We start from the raw sequence: 22,954 nt of genomic DNA, 5'->3' as shown, positions 1-22,954 counted from the left end.
CGATCGAGATATCCTCTGTTTCGCCCAAAAAGATTGATTGAATTATCAAAATTTGTAGCGTGAAGTGTAATGAAGTGCAATTAGAGATCCATTTCATTTTTTGGGGTATCCAGATTAATATTTTCAATTAGAATGATTTATGGTTGGCTTGGTTGACCGAAAAAATGAAGCATCCAGGCTCCGTTTAGAAAACCCAATTGGTAATACATTTATGATTACCACCTATATCATAATCATAAATCTTTTATTTACAAATTGAATAGAAATAAGAACGATTTCAAACTATTAATCAATCGAATAATATGAGAAATACGTTGAATATTTATGGGAAAACATGAAAGAAAAAGGAATTAAAATAAAAAGGAAATGAAATCATAGCAAAAGATGTGGTATTGGGTCATTTGTCCTATATGCGCAAATCAAAATCGGGCGATCTTTACTCGGAGTAGAGCATAAACCTAAAAAATTGAATAAAAAATTGATGAAACCCATTCAGGAACAAGAAAATGACATCGTGATTTGATTGAATCCCAATGAAAAAAATAGATCAATGAAAGTTTGTGCGATAAGTTTAGCGAATTTTTCTATATTATAGATTATAGGAAAACGGGCCAAAACTTATCTTTCTTTTAATTTCATTTTATTTAAAAATGTAAGAAAAGCCCTTCGTTAGAAATTAGAAGTTAGAAAAGGCACACTAGAAAAACGAAGGATGGCTGAATTCACACATTGATTTTTTTTCGCAATTTTGTTGAACCGTATGCATCAAAAGGTGCCTGTACGGCTACTAAGGGATACAATTTTATCCTAATCAACCGACTTTATCGAGAAAGATTACTTTTTTTAGGCCAAGAGGTTGATAGCGAGATCTCGAATCAACTTATTGGTCTTATGGTATATCTCAGTATAGAGAATGATACCAAAGATCTGTATTTGTTTATAAACTCTCCTGGCGGATGGGTAATACCCGGAGTAGCTATTTATGATACTATGCAATTTGTGCAACCAGATGTGCATACAATATGCATGGGATTGGCTGCTTCAATGGGATCTTTTCTCCTGGCCGGAGGAGAAATTACCAAACGTCTAGCATTCCCTCACGCTCGGCGCCAATGAGTTTTTTTTATTTGATGGAAAGAAAAAAGAAGACTATGCCTTCGCCATATGAAATATGAATTAGTAAGTAATAATAGCATGGCACTTCGAATTCGATATGATATTTTTTTTGATTTCTTTTTTTTTTCAAAACATTAGATTATGTATCGAAAGAGTAGTATGAGAGAAAGGGCATTTCCAATTTTATCTTAGCTTTCGTGGGCCCATCTCAGCGTCACAAACTTTTTTTCTTTTCACACCAGAGGTTATTAACAATATTTATAACAATATTTATGTTATAAATAAAAGAGTACGAAAAAAAGACTATTTTTTTCTTTCTTTTTTGTGAAAAAAAAAAGAAACTTTGGGATTGCTGAATCACAGACGAAATAAATATATAAAGCAACGGAGCCATCATAGTATTTTTGAACTTTTCCGAAAAAAAAGAAGGTGGTAATTGATTATTTAGTGATCTGGTCTACTAGACGCCTCTATTTTCTTTTCTTTTTTTGATGAAAGAAAAGAGAATTCCATTGTAAAGCCGTATGCAATGCACAAAAATGCCTGTACGGTTGTTCAATTCTATCTTTTTTCTTATTATTCTTTAGTTATTTTTAGCTATTCTTCTCGCCTCATTATGTGAGTTAGAAGAACCTTTATTATGTTATATCATCAGGGTAATGATCCATCAACCTGCTAGTTCTTTTATGAGGCACAAACAGGAGAATTTATCCTGGAAGGAAGAACTACTGAAACTTCGTGAAAGCCTCACAAGGGTTTATGTACAAAGAACGGGCAAGCCCTATGGGTTGTATCCGAAGACATGGAAAGAGATGTTTTATGTCAGCAACAGAAGCCCAAGCTCATGGAATTGTGGATCTTGTAGCGGTTAAATAAGTTAAATAACAAATAGCAATAGCAACGATTTAACACCAATCCACAATTTAATTAAGATTGATTTAATCCTCTTCTTCCTTCCTTCTAACTAAGCTTCTAAAGCCTAAGGGGTTAATATTTTATTAATCTATTAAATAGAAAAGAAGTAATTCAGAATCATCTGGTTAGGATCGATCTAAACCAGTCTATTATGTATATAATTCAGTATGCCAACTATTAAACAACTTATTAGAAATGCAAGACAGCCAATTAGAAATGTCACGAAACCCTGTTTTGGGGATGTCCTCAGCGCCGAGGAACATGTACTAGGTGTGCAAAGGACTTGTTCAGATCATGGCTGAGAAAAGAAACAACTTTTTCAGTATCAACGATCCGTACCAGTGAATAGAATGGGTTCGTCCGTTCACTATCTAAAAAAGCTAGATCTACCATATCCTTCTATTGTGTATGAAATTTATGGTTTCCATTGGCGCAATCCAATCTTAGAATTTAAGATGAGAAAATTCCCCATTGGTAGCAAATGCTTATCCATTAAGCGGGAAAATCCTATTTAAAAAGCAAAAGATTATGCTTCGACTTCTGCAAAGAACGGACTAACAGGGTCAGCTGCCCAATTAATCCTCATCCTTACATACTGTTACTGTATAAGATAGATCTCGTTGTGAAAGATCTATTACTGGAAAATTTATGAGTAGAGCTGAAGAGTGTGAACTGTACAAGTTACCAATTAAATGAAGGAATGAGCCCGGTGTATAGAGAGGACCTCACCGTTTAAGAAGTAACCATAGAAACGATGGAACCCACTATATTTATTTATCCATTTCTATTTACCCTTTATTTTAGTTAATATGCTTTTTTTGATACCTAGTATCAATACAATTTCTTATTTCAAGCGAAATGAAATGCCTAGAAAAGGAAAAATCGTGTCGGGACGGTTAGAGTAGCAAAAGCCATTGGAATTTTTATTTTATACATTGAAGAATCCGTTTTGTTATTAATAGACTAGAAAAGAATAACTGAAAGAAAGAATTAGTTATTCATCAAAATTTCTTTTATTCAATGACCAGAATTAAACGGGGATATATAGCTCGTAGACGTCGAAAAAAATTAGTTTATTTGCATCAAGCTTGGGGCCTCATTCAAGACTTACTCGAACTATTACTCAACAAAGAATAAGAGCTTTGGTTTCGGCTCATCGGGATAGAGATAGGAAAAAGGATTTTCGTCGTTTGTGGATCACCTGAATAAATGCAGTAATTGTGGGTGGGGGTATCCTATAGTTATAGTCGATTAATACACAATCTGTACAAGAAACAGTTGCTTCTGAATCGTAAAATACTTGCACAAATAGCTATCTCAAATAGGAATTGTCTTTATATGATTTCCAACGAGATTAGAAAATAAGGAGATCGGAAGGAATCCAACGAAATGCTTTAAATGAAATGGGGTTCCCTCGAGAATGAACTCGGGGAAGGTAGAGTAGAAATTAATATGATAAAAAATTCTGATTCTGATAAGGTCATCAAAACAAGATGAGCGAAGACGCTCAATAAAAAAAATATTTTTTTCTTCCCAACCGGATCTCGATTCTTTTGAAGGGTGTTTATTTATTTCTGGTTCTAAGAGCAGTAGTTCTAGTGGTCGACTCGCTTCTTTCAAACTGTTTCTCATTATTAAGAAAGGGTAACGAAGATAAAATACGAGCTTGTTTTATAGCAATAGTAATTAATCGTTGTTGTTTTAAGGTCAATCTATTTACTCGCCTAGATAATATTTTTCCTTGTTCACTAATAAATCGACTAATTAAACTCATGTTTCTATAATCAATTCGATCCCTGATTGATCGGGGCAAACGCTCACGAAAAGATCGCTTGATTTAAGAAAGAGTCGCTTGGATTTATCCATGATTTCTTTATTCCTTATTTCTAATATTTCTAAAAGAATCCTATCCCTATCTCTATTTCTAAAATCCTATTTTGAAAATTCAAATTATAGAATTAATATAATAAATAGGATTTGGTTTGTTTATTTTATTATTGTATTGTTTATTTTATTATTATTTATCATTTCAATATATAATTTAAATATATATAAATTAAAATATATTAATAATATTTAAATAAATAATATTAATAATATAGAAAGAAAATATGCGTTATATAACTAATTATATACTTAATATATTATATACCTAATGTCATATTTTCATATTCTCGGAAGTGGTGACATACGAGCACTTGATTCGATTTATTTCTTTATCTCCCGTGAATTGTATGTTTGTAACAATAAGGACAGAATTTCTTCAATTCCAATCGACTGGGCGTATTGTGTCGATTTTTTGAGTAATATACCTGGAAATACCTGTTGATTCCTTATTAACGCTGTTTCGAACACAACTGGTACATTCCAAAATAATCGTTACTCGGACATCTTTACTCTTGGCCATGAACCTCCTTTGAGTTTTTAATTCACCCAACTTTTCTATTTTCCGATCAAAAGCGAAGAAGAAAGGAATGAAAAAAAGAAATAAAAGTTAACTCAAAACCAAATCTTGAAAGATTTTGTTGCAATCAATATAGTAAATCAATATAGATTTATAGTAAATAATAAGAATAAGTAATACAACGATTTCGAACTCTATTTAGAATCAAACCACCGTACGGTATTTTCTTTAAGTATCTTGTAGGATACTGTTGTTCCAGCCACATTTCTTTTCGCTCTACTAGTAATTTAATTGGAGCTTGAACCTGAGTTTCGGTGAGGTTGAATCCACTTTTTTCGTTCTACCTTCCTTATTTATTTTATCTAATTTTATCTAATTCTAAAAAACTAAAAAGGGGGGAGAGAGTAGTCACAGATATTTGATTGTATCTCGATCTAATCTTTTCGCCCTGTCCCGCGACAATAACTCGAATTAAAAAAGGGAATGTTAACGCATCCGGGAAGAAACGATTGATCTCTATCAATAAACCCGCTAAAGAACCGAACCAGAGAGTACTTAGTACCGGTGCTACGGAAAGATATGTTTTTAGATCTCGCATTTAAAATCCTCCTTCTTTATCGTATTACATTATGGTAATACATATAATCGCATGTATGTGTGGTTAAAGACCACTTGGATTTGTCTATTTGTACCCGGAATTCTAATTCAAAATTCAAATTTAAATGTACAATGATTCGATAGATAAGATTTTCCTTTCTTAAAACAGCAAAACAAAATAGGTCCCTTTCCGCCTGAGAATTCCTGCTAAAAATATTCATTTATTATTCATTATATGGTTGTTATATGATATGAGACCAAAAGAGGAAATGGAAAGATCCGTTTTGTATATCAATAGATGAAATAAGGTGGAAAACAAGACAGGATTCTCTACAATGACATTGTAGGCCAATTGAAAGGGATGTAGCGCAGCTTGGTAGCGCGTTTGTTTTGGGTACAAAATGTCACGGGTTCAAATCCTGTCATCCCTACCTATTACTTCTCCTTTGAGCAGTAACGAGGGAGTCGTTTTAGATTGATTAAAATTAAGCATACATAATCTATCGTTTTCTCATATTATATATGATATATGATAGTATAGTTGTGCGCGATGTATTGGGGTTATAAAATAAAAGAATCCTCTTTTTTACAGTCTTATTTATTAAGAAAGCGCTCTTAGTTCAGTTCGGTAGAACGTGGGTCTCCAAAACCCAATGTCGTAGGTTCAAATCCTACAGAGCGCGATTCCGCTCTTGTTAGGTCGAAAATTACACCGAACTGAAAAAAAATTGAACAGCAATTGAATTTGACTTCCTTGATTAAATTATTAAATTCAAATTATTAAATAAATTGAAATTAAAAAATTTAAGAATTAAAGGGGTCAGTCAAAAAAAGGGTATGTTAATTAATCAAAGGTCCAACTGATCACCACGTCTGTATTGTAAATATGCGGTTACGAATAATCCAGCCAAAGTAATAGGAATTAGACCTAAGACGATTCCAAATAGAAAAACTTCAATCATTTCAATTTATTTGAAAGGAGAAAAAGAAAGGTAATATCTATCCCTAAATATTAATTTCTATTGCCCATGAATATCAATACCTAATAATTGATAATTAACACGGTAAGGAGCTATAGAATATATGGAATAGGGCAGAAAGCTTTGTTTTATGAATTGTTCGTTCATTGAATTAATTTTCAAATAAGTCGTATCTTACTCAGACCAATAAATAAAGCTGAGGTTATAGTTAAAGCCGCTAGTAAAAACCGAAATAACTAGTTATAGTAGGCATGAAGGAGCTAAATGAAATATGTTCTTTTATACATATGTTTATAAAGCACTTACCTAAGTTTCAATTTTAAACGAGAGGGATAAGCAAAATACCAATTGAAATAATAAGTTCAATTGAAATTTTTGCTTCATCAATCATTATAAATGGTATTCACAAAATAGAGCGGCAGGACAAGAGAGAAAGAAAAAGAAATCGATTCATCATCTTTGTAGTTAGGTCAAGAAAACCTTGGATCTAATACAAGAATACAAGAAAGGCCGCCTCACAAATATTGATTAGTAGAATTTTTTTATTCCTTGCTCTTTTTTTTATCTATATCTAACGACTACTCTTACTTGTTACTAGACGACTAAGCAATTCCTTAAAATAAAAATAAAAAAAAAAGAGGGCTTCCAACAAAAAACAAAACCTCTTGTGCAACTACGAAAAAAAGTCAATTTTTATATTTCGCATCTAATTGACTTGCGGAAATATGATAATTTCTTCATGAATTATTATAAACCAACTCGTTGGATTCACGGGTTACCTGATCTTCCGTTTCTAGGCCCAAGCCAATACCTCCAGGAATTTGAGGAATTTTCTATTGCATGATACCTGGTTATACATCGACAAGCAAGAAGAAGAAAGAAATTATCTAGCACTTCACGTCGATATACTGTTTGAAATTGCGTTGCTGTGTCAGAAGAAGGATAGCTATACTGATTCGGTATACTCTAAAAATACCTTTTGGTACAATATTGACGATCTCACAAAGATTTAGTTTCGGTGAATTCTATTTACTGATCCCATCTTTACGGAATCGATCCCCTACAAGAATATGTGGAGCTCGGCATGTCTGGAAGCACAGGAGAACGTTCTTTTGCTGATATTATTACCAGTATTCGATACTGGGTCATTCATAGTATTACTATACCTTCCCTATTCATCGCGGGTTGGTTATTCGTCAGCACAGGTTTAGCTTATGATGTGTTTGGAAGCCCTCGTCCAAACGAGTATTTTACAGAGAGCCGACAAGGAATTCCATTAATAACTGGCCGTTTTGATTCTTTGGAACAACTCGATGAATTTAGTAGATCTTTTTAGGAGGACCCAATGACCATAGATCGAACCTATCCAATTTTTACAGTGCGATGGTTGGCTGTTCACGGACTAGCTGTACCTACCGTTTCTTTTTTGGGGTCAATATCAGCAATGCAGTTCATCCAACGATAAACCTAATTCGAATTAATTATAGAGCTATGACACAATCAAACCCGAACGAACAAAATGTTGAATTGAATCGTACCAGTCTCTACTGGGGTTATTACTCATTTTGTACTTGCTGTTTTATTTTCCAATTATTTCTTCAATTAAGAAAAAAGAGTAGTAGAATACTAAATAATAGTAGGAATTCTCTTATCCCATTCGGAAGGATTGTATCTCATAATTATCTATGACTGTTTATGTCTTTAGCATGACCACTTGATGAAATGCGGAGGGAAGCGGGATAAATGGCCGATACTACTGGAAGGATTCCTCTTTGGATAATAGGTACGGTAACTGGTATTCCTGTGATCGGTTTAATAGGTATTTTCTTTATGGTTCATATTCTGGATTGGGTTCGTCCCTGTAATATGGAATAATGGATAATGGGACGAACTAAGTTATAGGTATGAAAGTAAGAACTCAACGGGGCCCGCCTCTTCTTTGTCTGATTCATGAGGAAGGGTCCTGTTGAATTCTTAATGATCATGATCATAATATTTTGGTCGTATAAATGACAACAAATGGATCACTTTTTCCGATGATTTTTTGAAAATGAACTCAATTTCAATTAATTGATTCATAGCATCTGCTCTTCGATAGTATCTATCGATACTTTCAAGGTTAGAAGAAAAAGGAATCACCAATTGGATGACACAATACATATATATTTAATATTTTTTTTTTCTGTCGACCAGATTCAAACCTTTTCTAGACTAGTCTAACCTTACTCGATTTATTTTAGTATTTCATCAAAGTTTGAAATTATTTTATAAGTTTATCGCCTTGATTCTATTTTATCAAAAAATCGGTAAGGATTCCTTCTTTTTTTTGTTGTCCATTACTTAGTATATTATACTTATTTCGACTTATTTTATACTTATTATATTATCCTTATTACTTATTCTATTATAAGTAAATCGAAAAATAAAGGGTTCTGAAAAATCTGGAAAAATCGAAACTAAGAATAGAAATCTTTGACGAACGGGTCCTGAATTGAAGATATTTCGACACAAGAAAAGGAATTTTACACACCCTTTTCTTGTGTCGAAGGCTAGAAAGACGAAGAATACTCCCTGTAATTATTTGTTCCCCTCATTTAATTTATCCTTCCTTTCTATTCTCCACTTACTTATCTTATGTTTAGTATCTACTCAAATTGAATTTAGAAAACAAAACCTATTCTGTAACATTTAAATCTGACACTGACAATAGGAATATAATTACACCCCCCAATTTAGTCCAATTTAGATTGAAAAAAGAAAAAAAAAGAGGTAAAGACAAATAGTCTTCTTCACAATATACATATTTTGTTTTGAATTTTGAATGCGGTAAAAGCAATTCCTAGAGAAAGAATAGAAACAAGCAAAAGACTTTTCATCCCTTTTTTCATTATACCTAACCTAATTGCCAGGAATAATTTGTTATTTTTTACAAATTTGATGTTGATAAATCCACAGATCTAGAAATTCATTTCGACACTTGAACCTTCTCAAACTGTTTCTTTTTAAGAACCAAAAAGATTTGTGCAAAAACAATAGATGCCAAGAAGAACAAAAGACCTTGGACGCGTAGTGGGTCTTGAAGTACTATTTCTGCATCCCCCTGACCAAATCCACCCACATTAGGATTAATTGTTAATGGTTGATCGAGTTTGATAGATTCACCCTCTGAAACAAGAAGTTCTGGTCCTGGGGGGATAATATCAACCACTTGATGTCCATCCAAGGCATCCGTTATGGTTATTTCGCACCCCTTTTTCTTTTCGTATGATTTTGCTTACTATACCTGTTGCCGTAGCATTATAAACAGTATTGTTACTTTTGTTCCTGTCGGGATAAATCTGGCCCTTCCCTGTTTCCGCCTACGTATATGGGATATTTTAAGAAATGAGCATCCTTATTACTAGCAGGGTCTGGGGAAAGAATAGGAAAGGTGATTTCACTATATTTTTACCAGGAACAGGACCTATCACAAGAATATTTTTCTTAGTGGGCGGTAGTTCTGAAAGACAGATTGCCTATCTTTTCTTTCATCTCGGCGAAATACGATCAGGCGGGGCTAACTCAAACCCCTCTGGTAAAATAAGAACAGCACCCACATTCAAAGCCCCTTCTTACCATTAGCAAGAACTTGTTTCAGTTGCATATCATAAGGAATTCTAACAACCGCTTCAAAATACAGTATCAGGAAGTACCGCTTTGGAACCTCAATATCCACGGGTTTATTCGCTAAATGGCAATTGGCACATACAATACGCCCAGTTGCTTCGTGTGATTTTCATACCCTGCTGCGCAAAATGGGATATGCATTTGAAATGGAAGCCCTGGTTATTATATAGATCATGAGCGATACGGAAATGGATCGAGTAATTCCTCCTTTATCCAAGAAAAGTATTTCTAGTTTGCATGGTCCAATCATTGATCCCGAAAATTTCTACAATAAAATTAGGTAGGTCACTAGTATAGTTCCCTAGCCACGATTCTGCTATTTACTTTACTGAAAACTGAAAAAAATGACTGAAACAGAGGAGAAATTGTATTCTCCTGATGGTAGAAAGAGTAAAGTAAGTACGACTTTGCATGCTTTGCTTATCTCGAAAGTAAGAAAGATTCTAATTGAATCCGTGAATCATTTTTCAGTCATTCATTGAATGATAAATAACTACAAGTGACGGAGATACACGATTTAAATAACGAAAGATCCAATATTTTAAAATTGTATCTAGAATGACTGGAAAAGTAGAAACAAGACCAGATATAATTTGATCATTATGAGCAAATCCAAAATCTTTGTATATAGAGCCAATCATTAGTTCCCAACTGTAAGGAATGAAACCCTATACATAAATCTGTTAATAAAAGAATAGAAAAGCTTTATTGTGTCGCTTAAATTATATAGGAATTCTTGAACCCAAGAGTTAAGAATAAGAAGTTCTTCATTCCCCAAAATAGAATAACCACTTAGAATAACGAAACAGATTAGATTGGTCGAGAAGTGCAAAATCGTATGGATATGATCCTCATTGTGCAGCTTGATCAATTGGATCGTTTCTTTTGATTCCTATACGAAGCTTTTGTAGATGTGTTTCCGGGTATTCTTTATCATTTCGTCCAACAGGAAGAGTTCTCTACTTCTATGAATTGTTCTAGAATACTTTTCTTGAATATCATTCAAAAAGTTTCGGATTGCCTAGTATCCCACCAATTAGTAATCCAAGATTTCAGACTTTTATTAAATGAGAGAGATCCACCAGGCAAAAATACTATAGATGCAAGATATAGAAGGGGAGTGAATGCTTTCTTTTTTGCCATTTTTTCATCTGTGAGTTGTTAATGAACCCACCTCATTCGTTGACTTTATGTGATCTAATCTTTCTATCAAGCATGCCTTTCATTATATTATAAAGTAGGGCCCATGAATCTATTCTCTGTTTTTTTGATTCAGTGCTTAGCCCTTGAATCTAATTGAATCTAAAAAGAATACAGAATATAGAAAATAAGAATCCACTTTGAATTCGAATGAAATATATATATTATTGTTATATTGTTTTTGTTTCCATATATCTCAATTGATCAAATTCGAAGCAATTGCCCTCTTTGATAACTGCCCGAAAGAACCGCTTCAAATAATAAAGATTGTTCTATTCAGATTTTGAGACGAAGGAGCGCCCTGTCTATATCAAGATCGCAATCAAATATGTCGAAAATTTTCGCGTTATCTAAACTATATATAGTCTAGAGTCCAGCAATAATTGAAAAAAAATTAGGAAAAATATTATGCTGATCAAAATGAGTGACAAAAAAAGACAGAAAAGTTATCATTACGTTTATCATTATGTTATAAGAAAGAAATCCACTTGTTTAGTTCTTTAGTTCTTAAGGAGCACAAAAGAAAGGATAAAAGGGGAGGGGCCGATTGAGAAAAGAAAAGTAGAGAAAATTTACAAGATATGATCTATCTGTATCTAACGTATCAACTCCAAATATTGCAAATAAAAAGCGAAAGTCTTTATTTCGATTTGATATATGAGATGAATCCAGTATTTCGATTTCTTGCTTATTTTGTTACTGAATTAAGTTGAGCGGTTTTACATTTACAGACGCATAAAAAACTATTTTTGTGGACAAAAAAAACTGTTTTTTTATGTTATGACTCTTCCGTATACGTCCGCTTTGGTTTGAATGGGCATTCTGAAGAAACTTCAGTTTAGTTCTGCTATAGAAAAAAGAGGATTCTTGGATTGAGCTTTTTCCTCCCGGCGAGAAAGCTTTTATTCTGCAATTCATTTCAAAAGACTTCAATCGGTACACGCAAAAAATAGGCCAATTCAGCAGCTTTTTGTTCAATTTCGCGCGGAGTCAAATTCTCATCAGTACGAGTCAAGGGAACGGCCCCCTGGCCTCTGATTTCCATATAAAGGACACGACGAGCATAAATACCCTCTTTAACTTCTATTCTGATGGACTGAATATCTTTCATAAGGAATCGTAGAAAGATGCGACGATTTTTTCCAGGAAAACCCCAACGAAAAATACAGACTATTCCCTCCTTTCTATCGAATCGATCATAACCACTGCCTACATTCCAAAAAATTGTGCACCACAAATAGGAACTAATAAAGAGGCCTGCGATCCCATAGAAAGACATCACGATTCCTTGTGGAAAAAACTATTTGCTGAGACGGAAATAAAGATATCAAATTCTACCAAGATAACTAGAAGTTCCAACTAATAAAACCCTAATGAACCAAAAAAGGATAAAGGCCCAGCAAAATTGCTTGTTTTCGAGATCCCACTATAAATTCTATCCATATAGATTCTGATCGCCAACTCATACATACTAGATCCAGTTGCATTTTATTCGAATTGAGAGAATAACCAAAAAAATTCGACTTTACTTTTTTTGTTTCCGAAGTAACTCTCATCAACTAGTACTATTTTGATATGAACTTTTAGAAGGAATTCATCAAATTGCTTCGATCTAAAATCATCCCCTTTATATGATCGCCTATACGGATCTACTAGATATATAGACTTTAATTTCATACATCCGTTCGGTACCGATCCACTTGCTATAATTCATTTAACCCTTATACCATGTTTACGTATGCATAAGAGGGCTTTTTCATTTATGTTCGGTTCAAGCCGGATGTTATACAATATTCTACTAAATAGGTATCCATGACATCTAAGTCTTGAAAAAATAGATAAGATTTGGTCTTGGCCCCATCGAATCTAAAAATCTTAGTTTTTGAACATACAAAGATAAAGAAGCCATTGCAATTGCCGGAAATACTAGGCCTACTAAAGGCACAAAATAGAGGAAAACTGCTGAAAGTTGTCATAAAATGGGTACCTCAATTTAATATTTGTACCTGTTATTGTTATATTGTTTAGTTAGAAATATATCTTATAACGATTATATTATAATTCGTATATTATACTAATTATATCTAAATACTAAGTATATCTAAGCGAATCTATATATCTAATAGATATCTAATAAGTGCAAGGAATGTAGAATTAAATAAAAGGACTTGCCCATCTTTTAAATCAAATAAAATAGATGTATATGATAAGATAATCCACTTTCTTTTATTATCTTACTTTATTCTTACTTTTCTTATTATTCTATTGTTCTTGTCTTCTAATTTGCATTTTTGAATTTAATAAAGAAAGAGTTTATTACAAATTGTCGAAAGATTCGATTCGTTAGAATCCGATCCAAGAACAGGATTATTAGTAAAATAGAATTTTCGGGAGATATAGAAAGATGCAAAACTCTATATTTCTATTCTATTTTTCTCTATTTAAATTCTATATACATACGCAATAGAGGAGGATAAAATTCGTTTTATTTGTCTCTCCAAATTGAATTTCATTTCACAGAAGGAAAAATTCGCTTTTATCTTGTTGCTAGAGGTTTACTCATTAGTAATATCGGATAATGATAATAATAATTATCCACATAATTTGTTTTTCGACACCTTTTGTTACAAAGTCAAAGCCCATTACGCGGGCTTTGACTTTGATTCTGATAAACTAACTAACTACCTTTTCACTACAAATAAAAAATTTCACTTAAGACTCTACTTGATTGAATTTTGATTCAAAGGAAAAACCGTGGAGCTGAACTAACTCACTCAGAACACCTTTTAAAGGATTACGTGGTACGATTGGATCGAATAAACCCTTATGGAATAAATATTCAGCCGCCTGTGAACCTTCCGGTATTGTTTTATTCAATGTTTGCTCAATTACTCTTTTACCCGCAAATGCAATATAGGCATTGGGTTCAGCAATAATGATATCCCCAACATACCAAAAACTCGCAGTCACTCCACCAGTAGTAGGAGATGTAAGAATTGATACATAAAATAACTTTTATTTGATTGATAATCATATAAAGCGGAAGATATTTTAGCCATTTGCATCAAGCTCAAACTTCCTTCTTGCATGCGTGTTCTCCGGAAGCACACACTAGAATAAGAGGTAAAAATTATTGGTAGCATATTCGATCAAACGGGTGATTTTCTGCCTACTACAGATCCCATACCCCCCCATAAACTGAAAATCCATAACCCTGATTGCTATAGGAATACCGTTTAGTTGACCCGTGCCTGTTTGAATAGCCTCAGTTAATCCTGTCTTTCTTTGATAAAATCAATACGATCTTTATAAAGCTCTTCTTCAGACTGAAATTCAATGGGATCCAGAGAGATCATGTCTTCATCCATAGGACCCCAAGTGCCTGGATCAATCGAAAGTTCGATTCTATCTGAACTCCTCATTTTCAAATGATATCCACATTGTTCACAAATATTCATTTTGAATTAAGCGATTTCTTATAATTTACTCCATAACAATTTTCGCATTCGCATTGAACCCACAAATCCTTGTATAGATCGAGATCATTAGAACTTTCTTTTAGAGTTAAATCATTACCATTTTCACGAGTTATTATATCGAAATTTTGCCTTCACTACTATTTCCACCTTCGCCGCAAATGTAATTATAAATATAATTATCATTGGAATTGTCACTACCACTTAAAATGGAACTATCAATACAGATTTGAGAACGAAGATAAGAGTCAATACAACTATTAATGTGATTATTCCAACCACAGTTAGTATCATTATCATACAAGTTAAATGATAGTGGGCTCATCATTTTCGATCCATTATTCATATAACTAGAATTATGATAACTATAAAAAACTTTCTAGTTCACTCAAAAAGAATGATCATTGTTAAGCTCAAAATTTGATTTTCACTATCAAAATATATGGAATAACGGTCCTGATTACTATCCCTAATTAAAAGGTGTCATCAGAAATGAAATTCTGAATGTCTTTGACGTCAACTAAATGATCAACCTTACTGTAATAACTAGAGCTGTCACTACAATCATGAATGTTTTATCCGTATCATTTCTAGTCGGGTCTTCGTTTACAGTAGTATTTTCAACAGGACCAAGGCGGCTATCCATTGATTTATTTAGCCCACATCTGTATTCTAATTCTCCTTAGACAAGATCAAATTGAACCATGATTTTCCATAGAGCTTTCTTGCCTCTATTTCCATGAAAGTACAGTAGATGAATAGTCATTCGATGAAAAATCAATTGAATATTTTATTTCCTATCAGAATACGCATACTAGATACAATCACTAGGGTTATTAACGAACAATGAGTGAATATTGAAAGAAACGATTCTCTTTTGTGAGAACCTAGAGTAGCAGTTCATTATATATGATAGGATAGAGCTTTTTTCTTTTGAATTAGAAATATCAATTTTCAATTAGAAATAGTGATTTCCATGTTGTGTAAAATCCGCACTGAAAAATTGAAAAGAAATTTTTCCTATCAAGAACCTTTTTCGTAAAATCTCGTCTACTAATACAATAAGTTTCTATTCCAACACGGAGCCAAAAGGACAACATACAGGATGGGTAGAAGAAGTTGTGATGCTTGGCTCGATCCATGATCCGAAACCGTGGTATATAGGATAGAAAAGAATACACTCAATCCTAAGGATCCATACATAGGATTAATTATGGACCCAGGAGAAAATTTGAGTTGTGTTTAGTCTTTTATTTTGTATTTAAGATCTTGTATATCTAGATAAAATATATCTATCAAAAATATAGATAATAGAATCGGCTCAACCTTTTAGTAAAAGATTGGGCTGAGTTTAATTGCAATTCAACAAACCGACAGTAATTACTGGATTACAAAGTATCCATTGCTTCGAATTCAAATTTGATTTATGAAGCTGGTTTATCTCATTTTCCACTTTATCTAATTTATCCACTGCGTCGAATTCAAATTTGATCGCCTTCCATACTTCACAAGCAGCAGCCAGTTCAGGACTCCATTTGCTAGCCTCGCGGATAATTTCATTACCTCGCGGGCAAGGTCACGTCCCTCATTACGAGCTTGTACACATGCTTCTAAAGCTACTCGATTAGCTACAGCACCCGTGCATTTCCCCAAGGGTGTCCTAAAGTTCCTCCACCGAATTGTAGTACGGAATCATCTCCAAAGATCTCGGTCAGCAGGCATATGCCAAACGTGAATACCCCTGAAGCTACGGGCAGAACACCTGGCATAGAAACCCAATCTTGAGTGAAATAAATACCACGGCTTCGATCTTTTCAATAAAATCATCACGTAGTAAATCAACAAAGCCCAAAGTTATGTCCCTTCTCCTTCAAGTTTACCTACTACTGTACCAGCGTGAATATGATCTCCACCAGACATACGTAAAGCTTTAGCTAGTACACGAAAGTGCATACCATGATTCTTCTGTCTATCAATAACTTGCGTGCATTGCGCGATGGATGTGAAGAAGTAGACCATTATCTCGGCAATAATGAGCCAAGCTAGTATTTGCGGTGAACCCACCTGTTAAGTAGTCGTGCATTACGATAGGAACTCCCACCCTTCTAGCACACATGGCCCTTTGATCATTTCTTCACATGTACCTGCAGTAGCATTCAAGTAATGCCCTTTGATTTCACCTGTTTCAGCCTGTGATTTAAAAATTGCTTCGGCACAAAATAAGAAACGGTCTCTCCAGCGCATAAATGGTTGGGAGTTCACATTCTCATCATCTTTGGTAAAATCAAGCCCGCCACGTAGACATTCATAAACTGCTCTACCGTAGTTCTTAGCGGATAACCCCAATTTAGGTTTAATAGTACATCCTAATAGGGGGCGACCATACTTGTTCAATTTATCTCTTTCAACCTGGATGCCATGAGGCGGGCCTTGGAAAGTTTTAATATAAGCAGTAGGGACTCGCAGATCCTCTAGACGTAGAGCGCGCAGGGCTTTGAACCCAAATACATTACCCACAATGGAAGTAAACATGTTAGTAACAGAACCTTCTTCAAAAGGTCTAAAGGGTAAGCTACACAACATATATATGATCTTCTTCTCCAGGAACGGGCTCAATGTCGTAGCATCGCCCTTTGTAACGATCAAGGCTGGTAAGCCCATCGGTCCACACGGTTGTCCATGTACCAGTAGAAGATTCAGCAGCTACCGCGGCCCCTGCTTCCTCAGGCGGAACTCCGTTGAGGAGTTACTCGGAAGGCTGCCAAGATATCAGTATCTTTGACTTCATATTCAGGAGTATAATAAGTCAATTTATACTCTTTAACACCAGCTTTGAATCCAACACTTGCTTTAGTCTCTGTTTGTGGTGACATAAGTCCCTCCTACAACTCATGAATTAAGAATTCTCGCAACAACAAGGTCTACTGATATAAATGAGGAGTTAATGAAACCTTTTCGAAGAAATCTTTCAAAAATTATCAACGAATCTGAAAGGTTCCTTATTAGACCATGGTATTTGATTCGCCAAATACATCATTATTCTATATTCTTTCATATGTATGGCGCAACCTGATCCGTGTTTTTCAAGTTTATAATTCCTTACTTTTTTTGAATCAAAATTCTAAATGCAAATGAAATAAATGAAATAGAAATAGATAAGAAATAGATAAATAATAAAAAATAATACTAATATATATTAGAATATATATATATAGAATAGATAAATATATAATAGAATTAATATTCTAACATCTAATATAAATTATATATTATAAGCTCAATAAAATAAGAAATTCACCCTTGACAGTAATATATGTTGTATATAAATCCTAGATGTGAAAACAGGCGTAATTCGGCCCTGAAATGAAAAAAAAGGAATATAGATGGAAAAGGGGAGAGGTTGACGTAAAGTAAAAAAAATCGATATGCTAAAATAAAATATGAAATGAAATTGAAACAAGGCTAATGAGATAGAAATAAGGAATCATAAATAGAGTTCGGGTTCGAATTCCATAGATAATATGGATGGTGTTGCCTATAATGATGGACAAATGAAAGACTCTCCCAAAATTTTTATTTATCCACTTCCTATTTTGAAAATAGGTTGGTTGAACTTAAAAATTCCTTCATTGAATAAGGAACCAATCCAATTGCATGCACTTGAATTGATGGGACCAACGAAATCGAGCGCTAACCCCATTTCTTATTGAATTAACTGATCAACCTCCTGTCGAAGATTTATTTTGTATTAGATAATTTTGGAAAAAAATTGACATATTTCACTTTATTATGAAAATAAATCCTACTACTTCTGTTCCTGGAGTTTCCACGCTTGAAAAAGAAAATCTGGGCGTATTTCTCAAATCATCGGTCCAGTACTGGATGTAGCTCTTTCCCCGGGCAAGATGCCTAATATTTACAACGCCCTAGTAGTTAAGGGTCAAGATACCGCCGGTCAACAAATTAATGTAACTTAGAGGTACAGCAATTATTAGGAAATAATCGAGTTAGAGCTGTAGCTATGAGCGCTACAGATGGTCTAACGAGAGGAATGGAAGTGATTGACACGGAGCTGCTCTAAGTGTTCCAGTCGGCGGAGCGACCCTAGGACGAATTTTTTTAACGTGCTTGGGGAGCCCGTTGATAATTTAGGTCCTGTAGATACTGCACAACATCCCCTATTCATAAATCCGCGCCTGCTTTCATACAATTAGATACAAAATTATCTATTTTGAAACAGGAATTAAAGTAGTCGATCTTTTAGCTCCTTATCGTCGTGGAGGAAAATCGGACTATTTGGGGGGCTGGGGTAGGTAAAACAGTACTCATTATGGAATTGATCAACAACATTGCCAAAGCTCATGGGGCGTATCCGTATTTGGCGGAGTAGGTGAACGGACTCGTGAAGGAAATGATCTTTACATGGAAATGAAAGAATCTGGAGTAATTAATGAACAAAATCTTGCGGAATCAAAAGTGGCTTTAGTCTACGGTCAGATGAATGAACCGCCAGGAGCTCGTATGAGAGTTGGATTGACTGCCCTAACTATGGCGGAATATTTCGAGATGTTAATGAACAAGACGTACTTCTATTTATAGACAATATCTTCCGTTTTGTCCAAGCGGGATCCGAAGTATCTGCCTTATTGGGTAGAATGCTTCCGCTGTGGGTTATCAACCCACCCTTAGTACCGAAATGGGTACTTTACAAGAAAGAATTACTTCTACCAAGGAGGGATCCATAACTTCTATTCAAGCAGTTTATGTACCTGCGGATGATTTGACCGACCCTGCCCCTGCCACAACATTTGCGCATTTAGATGCTACTACCGTACTATCAAGAGGATTAGCTGCCAAAGGTATTTATCCAGCGGTAGATCCTTTAGACTCAACGTCCACTATGCTCCAACCTCGAATCGTTGGTGAGGAACATTATGAAACTGCGCAAAGGGTTAAGCAAACCTTACAGCGTTACAAAGAACTTCAGGACATTATAGCTATCCTTGGGTTGGACGAATTGTCCGAAGAGGATCGCTTAACCGTAGCAAGAGCGCGAAAAATTGAGCGTTTCTTATCACAACCCTTTTTCGTAGTGGAAGTATTTACCGGTTCCTGGGGAAATATGTTGGTCTAGCAGAAACAATTAGAGGATTTAAATTGATCCTTTCCGGAGAATTAGACGGTCTTCCTGAACAGGCCTTTATTTGGTAGGTAACATCGACGAAGCTACTGCGAAGGCTACGAACTTAGAAATGGAGAGCAAATTGAAGAAATGACCTTAAATCTTTGCGTACTTACCCCTAATCGAATTGTTTGGGATTCAGAAGTGAAAGAAATCATTTTATCTACTAATAGCGGACAAATTGGCGTATTACCAAATCACGCGCCTATTGCCACAGCTGTAGATATAGGTATTTTGAGAATACGCCTTAACGACCAATGGTTAACGATGGCTCTGATGGGTGGTTTTACAGAATAGGCAACAATGAAATCACTATTTTAGTAAATGATGCGGAGAAGGGTAGTGACATTGATCCACAAGAAGCTCAGCAAGCTCTTGAAATAGCGGAAGCTAACTTGAGGAAAGCTGAAGGCAAGAGGCAAACAATTGAGGCAAATCTAGCTCTCAGACGGGCTAGGACACGAGTCGAGGCTATCAACGCGATTTCGTAACGAGTTGGTTAATCGAAAGAATTTCCGTAGAAACAGAACTTTCGTTTATACATCCCATTTTGATTCTGCCGATTAAATAGAATCAAATACAATCAAAAGTGAAATCAGATTTTGATCTAACGAAAATTTGAAAATTGAAAACGGAAATAGAATAGGATGGAAAAAGATAGAAAATCAATAAAAGAAGGTGGGTAGAAAAACTTATTAGACACCGGGATCGATGGTATCTAATAAGTTCTACCTACTATTGATTTGAACCAATGACTCCTGCCGTATGAAAGCAATACTCTAAACCACTGAGTTAAGTAGGTCATTTATTATCATAAGGAATCATAAAGAGAAAGAAAAGGACCTATTACATCGATGGATTATAAATCCAATATTACTTAAGCAATACCAATCAAACCGACCAAAAGGGTATGATTATGATGTTGATCATGTAATATTCATCTTGACAAGAAATTATCTACATAATATGATAAAATATGTATCACAAACACAAGGGCTATAGCTCAGTTGGTAGAGCACCTCGTTTACACGTGCGCCAATGTTTTTCAGGGAAGTCTATCATGCAATCAAAAGAATTGATCTTTTTGAGAAATCGATGTCTTACTCCATTACTTTGAAGGAACAAAACAAGAGAACAATAGCCTGATTAATGGTTCGGTCCGATTCGGTGCCGTTTAGGCAAGATCCGAATCGAACCCATCATTGATTTGAGATATTGATAGGGTGAATACCCGGTCTATTCAATGCTAGGCATAATGAGTATAAGGACCTCAAAATGCTTTTTCGTCCTATGAATCTTAAGGTGTATGAAGTTTCATGTTTGATTTTTAATCAGGATGGTAGAGACTCCATTTAACTTAGGTTGATCTAGGCCAGAAGCAGACCTACGTCAAGATAACCCTTCCTCTCTTGAAACACTTTGGAAGTGCTCCTGTATCAGTAATGAATCAGAGCACAATGAATCAGAGCACACGGAACTGTCTTCTTTTTTCTGTTAGAAAAAATATATACGGTAGACTAACTGATATTTCTATCAGTTAATGAAAGAGCCCAATGCAAAAAAAAATGCATGTTGGTCTTTGAAATAGGCTGAATCATTTTGATAATAATCAGTTCGATCTGTTTTACTGAGAAGGTCTACGGTTCGAGTCCGTATAGCCCTTATATTTTCGAATTTTCTATTTTATTAATTTTAAATATTCATTAAATTTATTAAATTAAGAAAAATGAAAATAATATTCTTAAAACTAAAGCAAACTAAAACAATAAAATAAAGAATATCCAAATACAACTAAAAATAAAAATCTAGTTTTTTTCCTAATTATTGTATTCTTTGTTGATTGGAACTGGTCGCTTCCAGTTGCTTGGTTAAAATCATTCCCATAAGCTCGCTCACAGGGAGATCACTCAGAGTATAACCCTGAAAACAAAAGCGCATTTCAACGGATCCAATCGCTCTTTTTTTTCTTGGATAAGAATAAAATAAACAAAACCCCATTTTCTTAATTAATCCTCGCGGTAGATTGATTTTTGATTGATTCTATATAAATAGATATAAAATAAAAATTTTATTTATTCTAAATCTATAATTTCGAATTTATATTTAGAATAAATAGAATTTCGAATTAAAAGTTTTTTATTTCTAAAATTCTAATAAATATTAGATATTAGTTAGATATTAGAATTCCTTTTATTTAGAAAATCCGAAATGAAGTGAAAACGAAAAAGTATTACTTGTTTTGATTTGTATAGTATTATACTATATAGTATAAATATATATTTATACTAGTATTATACAAATTAGTACTATATCGAAATGAAATCGAAATAAGTGGAATGTAAATAAAATAGGATTAATTCCAATCAATAAATCTTAAACGCAACATGGAAACACCCGCAAACAAACGAAACTGGACGATTCGATCAAACTGAATTGTTGTTTTGACTAAACAAACAGTTGCGGATGACTTGACAATGAATTCCAGGTCGAAGCGACTAATCCGATCTATTTTTCACATTCATAGGAGTTCGTCTATGTTTCTGCTTTACGAATATGATATTTTCTGGGCATTTAATAATATCAAGTGCTATTCCTATTTTGGCATTTCTAATTTCTGGAGTTTAGCCCCGATTAGAAAGGGTCCAGAAAAACTTTCTAGTTATGAATCGGGTATAGAACCAATGGGCGATGCTTGGTTACAATTTCGAATCCGTTATTATATGTTTGCTCTAGTTTTTGTTGTTTTTGATGTTGAAACGGTTTTTCTTTATCCATGGGCAATGAGTTTCGATGTATTGGGGGTACCCGTATTCATAGAAGCTTTCATTTTCGTGCTTATCCTAATTGTTGGTTCAGTTTATGCATGGCGAAAAGGAGCATTGGAATGGTCTTAGTTCCTGAATATTCAGATAATAAAAAGAAAGAAAAAAGTCAAAATAATAATAACATTGAGTATGAATTCCATCGAATTTCCCTTACTTGATCGAACAACCCAAAATTCAGTTATTTCAATCACATTAAATGATCTTCAAATTGGTCAAGACTTCCAGTTTATGGTCGCTTCTTTATGGTACCAAAGTTGTTGCTTTATTGAATTTGTTTCATTAATAGGCTCACGCTTCGACTTTGATCGTTATGGCTGGTACCAAGATCGAGTCCTAGACAGGCAGACCTAATTTTAACAGCTGAATAGCAACAATGAAAATGGCGCCTCTTTAGTGAGATTATATGAACAAATGCCCGAACCTAAATATGTTATTGCTATAGCGTGTACAATTACAGGAGGGATGTTCAGTACTGATTCTTATAGTACTGTTCGGGGTCGATAAGCTAATTCCCGTGGATGTCTATTTGCTGGGCTGTCCTCTAAACCTGAGGCAGTTATAGATGCTATAATAAAACTTCGTAAGAAAATATC

At 34.3% G+C, this 22,954-nt stretch overlaps 2 non-coding genes and 5 pseudogenes across 2 annotated transcripts; 3 read left to right on the top strand and 4 right to left on the bottom strand.

The window, feature by feature from the left end:
- Window positions 1-5,389: 5,389 nt before the first annotated feature.
- Window positions 5,390-5,463, top strand: TRNAP-UGG (transfer RNA proline (anticodon UGG)). The gene has a single exon. It is a non-coding gene; the product is annotated as a tRNA-Pro (tRNA).
- A 178-nt stretch (window positions 5,464-5,641) lies between these two features.
- Window positions 5,642-5,715, top strand: TRNAW-CCA (transfer RNA tryptophan (anticodon CCA)). The gene has a single exon. It is a non-coding gene; the product is annotated as a tRNA-Trp (tRNA).
- A 2,862-nt stretch (window positions 5,716-8,577) lies between these two features.
- LOC128288868 (cytochrome f-like) lies at window positions 8,578-10,821 on the bottom strand (annotated as a pseudogene).
- A 737-nt stretch (window positions 10,822-11,558) lies between these two features.
- Window positions 11,559-12,619, bottom strand: LOC128288873 (photosystem I assembly protein Ycf4-like; annotated as a pseudogene).
- Window positions 12,620-13,598: 979 nt separating this feature from the next.
- LOC128288871 (acetyl-coenzyme A carboxylase carboxyl transferase subunit beta, chloroplastic-like) lies at window positions 13,599-15,272 on the bottom strand (annotated as a pseudogene).
- Window positions 15,273-15,703: 431 nt separating this feature from the next.
- LOC128288872 (ribulose bisphosphate carboxylase large chain-like) lies at window positions 15,704-17,242 on the bottom strand (annotated as a pseudogene).
- Window positions 17,243-18,143: 901 nt separating this feature from the next.
- Window positions 18,144-19,718, top strand: LOC128288866 (ATP synthase subunit beta, chloroplastic-like; annotated as a pseudogene).
- The last annotated feature ends 3,236 nt before the right edge of the window (window positions 19,719-22,954 follow it).

Source organism: Gossypium arboreum, unplaced genomic scaffold (assembly GCF_025698485.1).
Source record: "Gossypium arboreum isolate Shixiya-1 unplaced genomic scaffold, ASM2569848v2 Contig00309, whole genome shotgun sequence".
Classification (NCBI taxonomy): domain Eukaryota; kingdom Viridiplantae; phylum Streptophyta; class Magnoliopsida; order Malvales; family Malvaceae; genus Gossypium; species Gossypium arboreum.
Note: the sequence above shows the minus strand (reverse complement) of the source record. Positions and strands in the feature narration are given on the sequence as shown.